This window comes from Myotis lucifugus, unplaced genomic scaffold (assembly GCF_000147115.1).
Source record: "Myotis lucifugus unplaced genomic scaffold, Myoluc2.0 scaffold_1153, whole genome shotgun sequence".
NCBI classification, from domain to species: Eukaryota; Metazoa; Chordata; class Mammalia; order Chiroptera; family Vespertilionidae; genus Myotis; species Myotis lucifugus.
The window spans coordinates 72,816-79,266 of record NW_005872201.1 but is presented as its reverse complement, the minus strand read 5'-3'; positions in this window follow the sequence as shown (position 1 = coordinate 79,266).

The following is a 6,451-nucleotide window of genomic DNA, read 5'->3' as shown; positions in this document are numbered from 1 at the left end:
GACCCTCCTCACCACCCAGCCCACAAGGGCCCAGGGACCCGGGCGGGGCCGGCGGGGAGGGCAGGGCGCCCCGACACAGGAAATGAGTTCCCCACACTTCATATATTTTGTTGCCATTTTACAGGAAACAATAACACATGTTCCCTGTTGAAAAATTTAAAAAATGGAGATAAGCAAGTGAAAATAAAGATCCAGACATAAACGGCTAACAGTCTATTTTTGTCCCCCAGCTTTTTCCCAGGCAGATCTATTTGAGTAAATTTCCTATATGTTGTCTCCAACCCTGAGCCCTTACCACACATGGTTGCTCAGCCAGCCAGCCTGGGGGACCCTCCCATCATGTCTCAGAGCCAGGTCCCTGGGCTGAGGACTGCACCAGGCACCGAGTCAGCGCTCCGTGAACGCGTGGGCAACAAGGTCAGGCTGCTCTGTCTGGCAACCTGTTTCTCTCAAAATTATTTTTATTAACAACATTGGATGGCCTTCCTCCTTCCCTTGATGGAATGTTGTCACCCCACAGCTCACAGGTTGGAACCCTGACTCCCAATGTGATGGTGTCAGGAGGTGCAGCCTGTGGTGATTAGGTCAGGATGGTGGGGCCCTCGTGAATGGGGTTAGTGCCCTCACAAAAGAGACGCCACAGTGCCCCCTGCCCTCCACCACCTGAGGACACGGGACAGCCGAGGGCTCTCACCAGATACCCAGTCTGCCGGCACCTCCGTCCCCGACTTCCAGCCCCAGAGCTGAGTGGAGAGTGTGGCGTCTGTTACAGCAGCTGAACACACTGACATTTCACACCTACAGCAGGGGCCAGGGAGCGGCAGCCCTGGGGCCAAATCTGCAGGCTGCCTGTTTGGTAAATAAAGTGTTTTTGCAATAAAACCTTAGCAGCTCCAGATGGCACTAACGGGGAGAAACCGCGGAGGAAAAAGCTGGAGCCGGGTCGTCCTGTCCATTCAAACAGAGCTGTGTCTGCTTCCCTCTCCAGGAGCTCAGCGGGGTCCTGTCCCAGGGACCATGCGGCCCAGAAAGCCAGATGTGTTTAGTGTCTTACACGTGGTCCTTTAAGAAAAGGTTTCCAGGCCCTGGCGAGCACACTGTGCAAGACCCGCTCTCCCCTCTGGCTTCCCTGCCCCTGGCCCCCCATGCCCAGAGGGCACCCTGCTTGCCCAGGGTGAGGGATGAGAGAGAGAGAGAGAGAGAGAGAGAGAGACCCACTGACCTAATCCTAGAAACATTTGTAACCTAATAGCAGCCCAATGCCCTTTACTTTTGTCTATTCAAGTCGCTGGGTACCGCCCTCATGTAAGGACGAGGGGCCGGATCAGACCAGGCCTGAAGGTCAGGAGGCGGGGACACAGGGCGGGAGCACAGAGACCCTGACGTGGGCCAGGGAGGCGGACGGTCCACAGGGGCCGTGTCTCCAGCTGACGGACGTCCTGGTTTCCTCTCCCTGACTCACTGGGCGTTTGATGATATTCTGGGTAAGCGCCCGCCCGGATGGGCTCTGCCTTTCCCCGCACTCTCTCCGTCCCTTTCATCCGTGACCCAGTTTTGCCGCCTCCTCCCCAGGAAGCAGCGCCCTTTCTGGGGAATTTCCAGAGGGGTGGGAGCTGGCCGGGCGCTGGGCTGTGTTCTGTTTGCCCCCCACCCTGTGGGATTGCGAGTCCACCACAGCGTGGGGACCGAGGCTTAACGAGGAGGGAGCCCCACTGAGGCCCCGCAGCCAGGCCTACTGCTCCCCACACCCCCTCCTCACCTCTGACCGGGTGGCCGGACCTCAGCATTTGGGAGGCGCCCGGAAGGGGGACATGCAACTGAGGGCCATGCTCGAGCCCTTCCCAGGAGGGGCCTGGAGAAGGCTCCGGAAGACCAGCTCTCCTCCTGACAGTGCTCCAGTTGCCTGGCAACAGGTGGCTGTCTTCACTGGCAGCCCTGGGGAGGGGGTTCCTGGCTGTCACAGTCAGGGTCCCAGAGCCGCCCGGCCAGGCTTTCTGCAGACCCTGCACCCAGCACCTGCTGTGTCCTGCCTGTTGGCAGGTGAGGAAGTGTTCACGGTGCTGCCCCCAGGGCCCAGCGTGCAGTCGGTGCTCAATAAGTGTTTGGCAAGTGAGCAAAACAGAGAGAGCGCGGAGAACAGAGGGAATCAGGAGAGAAGCACGAGAACGCAGAAAACGGAGAATCAGGAGAAAATGGAGAGATCCTTGACCTTTCAGCCTTGACCCCTGACCCTGACCCTAACCCATTTTCTCCCGATTCTCTCTGTTTTGTGCATTCTCTCCGTTTTCTGATCCTCTCCCCAGAGGAAAGAGCTACCAGGCACCTGCTGGCCCTTATGTTCACTGTGGACGCTCCCTCCCGGTGAAATCTCTGTGAAGACAAGAAAGATATAGGTGTTTGTTTGTTTGTTCCTGGCCGTGTCCCTGCAGCCTGGGACCGCGCCTGCACACAGTCCATGCTCAGTAAGTATCTGAAGGAACCAATGCCTGTTCTCTCGTCACCTGTCTGTCTTCACCAATTCCCTCCATCATGTCCCGCCTCCCCTGGCTCCCACCCGTCTGCCTGCCAGTGCCCACACCCCCTCAGCCCCCGTGTACTTTCCGGGGCCCAATACCAGCTGCGCCCGGCGTGCGGCCAGCACTCAGCGCCTATAGGTGAGAGTCCTGACGGTCAGCGCCAGGCAGGCCCAGGGCCAGAGCCGGGTGAGCCAGCGAACATGGGGCATGTTCTGGGGGGATGTCCCACAGCCCATGGAGAGGACAGGCCCTGCCCGGGACAGGGGACCACTCACTCCGCCTGGGAGACTGTTTGCAAGTCCCAGGGGGCCAATGGACAAAGGACCTTCGAGGTGGAAGCCGCAGATCGGCGCGAGCCCGAGCGCCCCCAGGTGGGCGCCACGGGCATTGCGGGCAACACACTGGGAGCCTGTCAGACTCATCCTGGTGGTTTCCGTTGCCATGGAATTGTACACGTTGCTTCACGTCATTCCTTTGCTGATCCTGACTCTGGGCTTGTCTTTTTCACATTCCCGGATCTTGTATATTTTTCTTAGGTTTATCCGGTGTTTCTATCATTTGTCTTTGAAAAGGAAGCAGCCTTGAAAAACCAGCTTTTTGGGGGAATGCATTTACCCTTTCTACTTATCTCCTAAACTCCCCAATTTCCTCATTTTCTTTGTTGGTTTTCTTTTCTTTTTCATTATGAAAAATCCCAAACTAGTTCAAGCGTTTTAAAAAAATATGTTTTTATTGATTTTTAGACAGAGAGGAAGGGAGAGGGATGGAAAGATACAGGCTTTCCACTTAAAAACTCACCCTTTTGCAAATTAAATTCACTCCTTTGCAAAGCAAAATCACCCTTTTGTAAATCATATTCACTTTGGGGTGAAAACAGAGTGAAGTTAAAACACTGATGAGAAACATCGATCGGCTGCCTCCTGCACGCCCCCTACTGGGGATTGAGCCCACAATCCAGGCATGTGCCCCGACCGGGAATCAAACAGGTGACATCTTGTTTCATGCGTCAACTGCAACCATTGAGCCACACCGGCCAGGCCAAACTAGTTTGAACTGTATCATCTATTTGCACAAGACGACGGCTGGGCTCCTCCCAGCTCCCTGGCAAACCCCATCTTTCGGTCTTTGGGTTCCTTCAGGCGTCTCAGGGCATTGAAGCTGGACTCGGATGAAGGGACTTAGGAGCTGACGTTACGGAAAGCAGACTCGCACACTGTTGACAGGTTTGACGGAGTCACAACAGGATGACGCCAAGTCGGCAACTGCTCCCAGGAGGCAGAGGCTTAAACTCATCGACTGCCACCTGGAGACTGCGTGTGGGACAGGAAATCAGATAAAAGACGCTGCCGACCTCGCAGGATCGGCCTGTCAGCTGCCTGTGAATGGACCTCTGCCCGTCTGCAGACCCTCCTACGCACGCAGAGGGCTCCCGGCAGCTAGCGCGTGTGGCCAGCTGCGCGCAGGGTCAGCACAGACCACCGGGCCACTGCGTGTCCTCTGAGGGGAGGGGTGCGGTCTTCCCAAGCATTTCCGCGTGCAGTTCCCACATCGTCTCTGAACAGCATGCGTCACCTGCACGCTGAGACCGAATGTGTGCAGCCCCCCCTCCCCGAATGCTGAGGGCCCAGGACCTGCCCAGGAAGCGGGAGCCGGCCCAGGGCCCAGACACACAGCGCGCGCCCTCTTCAGGGACCGGCTCGCACGCCCGCGAGGCACCGGTGGACAGACGAGCAAGCGGCTCCTTGGGCTCTGACTTCAGAGGGACACGCCTTGTCGGAAGGAAAGAGCTTTATTTCGTGTGGAATCTCCATAAAGTCAGTTATAGAAGCGCCCGGTGAGCTCTCGCCCACAGGACGTGAAGACACACAGGACACCGGTTGCCACGCCAGCCGGCCCCTCCCGGGAGCGCTTCCCCCCGACGGCCCAGCACCCTCTTCTAGGCCAGAAAACTGCCTGTCATACAGGAAGAGTCTGTGACCACAGTGACCAGGACGCATGAACTGAGAACATTTCAACACCTTCCTACGAACCCCAAGGTGTAAAAAATGGGGGATTACGTCCCTTCAAGTAGGTTCTGGCCACAGATGAGCTCGTCGCTGCAGCTCAGACGGAATAGCTCCTCCGCCCCGTCCTGTCGGCGCTTGTCCGTCACCCACTCACCCTGGTGGAGGTCAGAGGTCAAGGACACGGTTGTCAAGGAGACAGCAGCCGGCCTGGATGACGCCCCACCTGTGTGACGCCCCGTTTTAAACTCTGCAGAAGTGACTGGAACCTTTCAGTCCTCACGGAGCCCCCCAGCCCCCGGGACCTGGGTGGCGTTTGGGAAGTGAGGGTCCCGGCCGGGGCCCTGACCCTGAACACACACTGTGCTTCGTCTGCGACCCCTGCTCGGGGTCCTGCCTGGAGCGCCCTTCGAGCATAAACCCTGCCACCAACGGCGGGTGCAGCCTAGTACTGCCTGGCCAGCCTAGATGTTTAAAAGGGGAACAAGTACTTAAGTCTATGACGCAATCGGAGCTCAGACAGTTCCTTGAATTCTGTGTTCCCAATATCTGATTATTCCAGCCACACCCGATTGTAAAGCAGTTTTTATGAGCAAGTCAGCCTTTATCAGATCAAATCATCCCTGTTGATTTTTGCAGAAGCAACTGTTGGTTTTACCCCATTTTCCGGGTTCAGGGGAACTGTGGACTCAGGAGCACAGAGCTTCCGGGAGGAGGGAGCGGAGGGAGCTGGTGAGTCACTAAATGGGTGAGAGCACTTCCTGCACCAGAGGCCCCGGCTGCTGCTCTGAAGCAGATGAGTGTCATCCTGTCCCTGAACAGCCACCACCTGAGGCCATCACATCCGAGCTGCCCCCAGAGCTGTGTGGCGGGGCTCAGGCCGGGGAGAGCAGCACAGAGAGCATTATTTACATCTCGGCGGGACCTGGTCACTGGGAAGGGAAGTGTCGTGTGTGTGTGTGTGTGTGTGTGTGTGTGTGCGTGTGCGCACATGCGTGCGCGCGGGGGACTCTGTCTGCAGGGTGTGGGCACTCATGTTTTTCTCTGAAGCCTGAACCCGCCTGTGCGGCAAGAACAGCACCAGCCTATGAAGAGACCCCCAAGGCCACACACACCGCGAGGACAGGCCTGAAACCCGAGCACATGCTCCCAAGACTCCAAATACAAAAGAAAGGCTGCAATTAACGCGCAGGGACATCCGAGATGAACGGAAACATATCTGAGAAAGAGGGTTTGGAATGGAACCCGCAGCCGGGTGGCTCAGGGGTTGAGCATCGACCTATGAACCAGAAGGTCAGTCTGATTCCCAGTCAGGGCACAGGCCGGGTTGTGGGCTCGAGCCCCAGTGAGGGGCGTGCAGGAGGCAGCCGGTCCATGAGCCTCTCTCATCTCTGATCTCTCTCTCTCCCCCTTTCTCTGAAATCAATCAACATATATTAAAAAAAAAATGAGCCCACAGCCCATCAGGCTGTGCTCTGCGTGTGCTCGTGCCTGCAGCTCTCACCGATGTTATCACCCATCATCCCCCGCAGAGGGCTCCCCTCGGGGGCACAGGAGAGGCGGGATCAGGGGTGCCAGTCGCACGGTCTGAGAAGCCCAGCTACCGTCCAGTTTTATTTCAACAGGTTTTGGTAAGAGCTGAGCAGCCTGGAGTCCAGCGAGGCAGCGTGACATTCCTCTAGAACAGCAGTTCTCAACCTGTGGGTCGCGACCCCTTTGGGGGTCGAATGACCCCTTCACAGGGGTCGCCTAAGACCATCGGAAAACACATATATAATTACATATTGTTTTTGTGATGAATCACTATGCTTTAATTATGTTCAATTTGTAACAATGAAATTGGGGGTCACCACAACATGAGGAACTGTGTTAAAGGGTCGCGGCATTAGGAAGGTTGAGAACCACTGCTCTAGAAGCTGCTTAGAGAGGAGT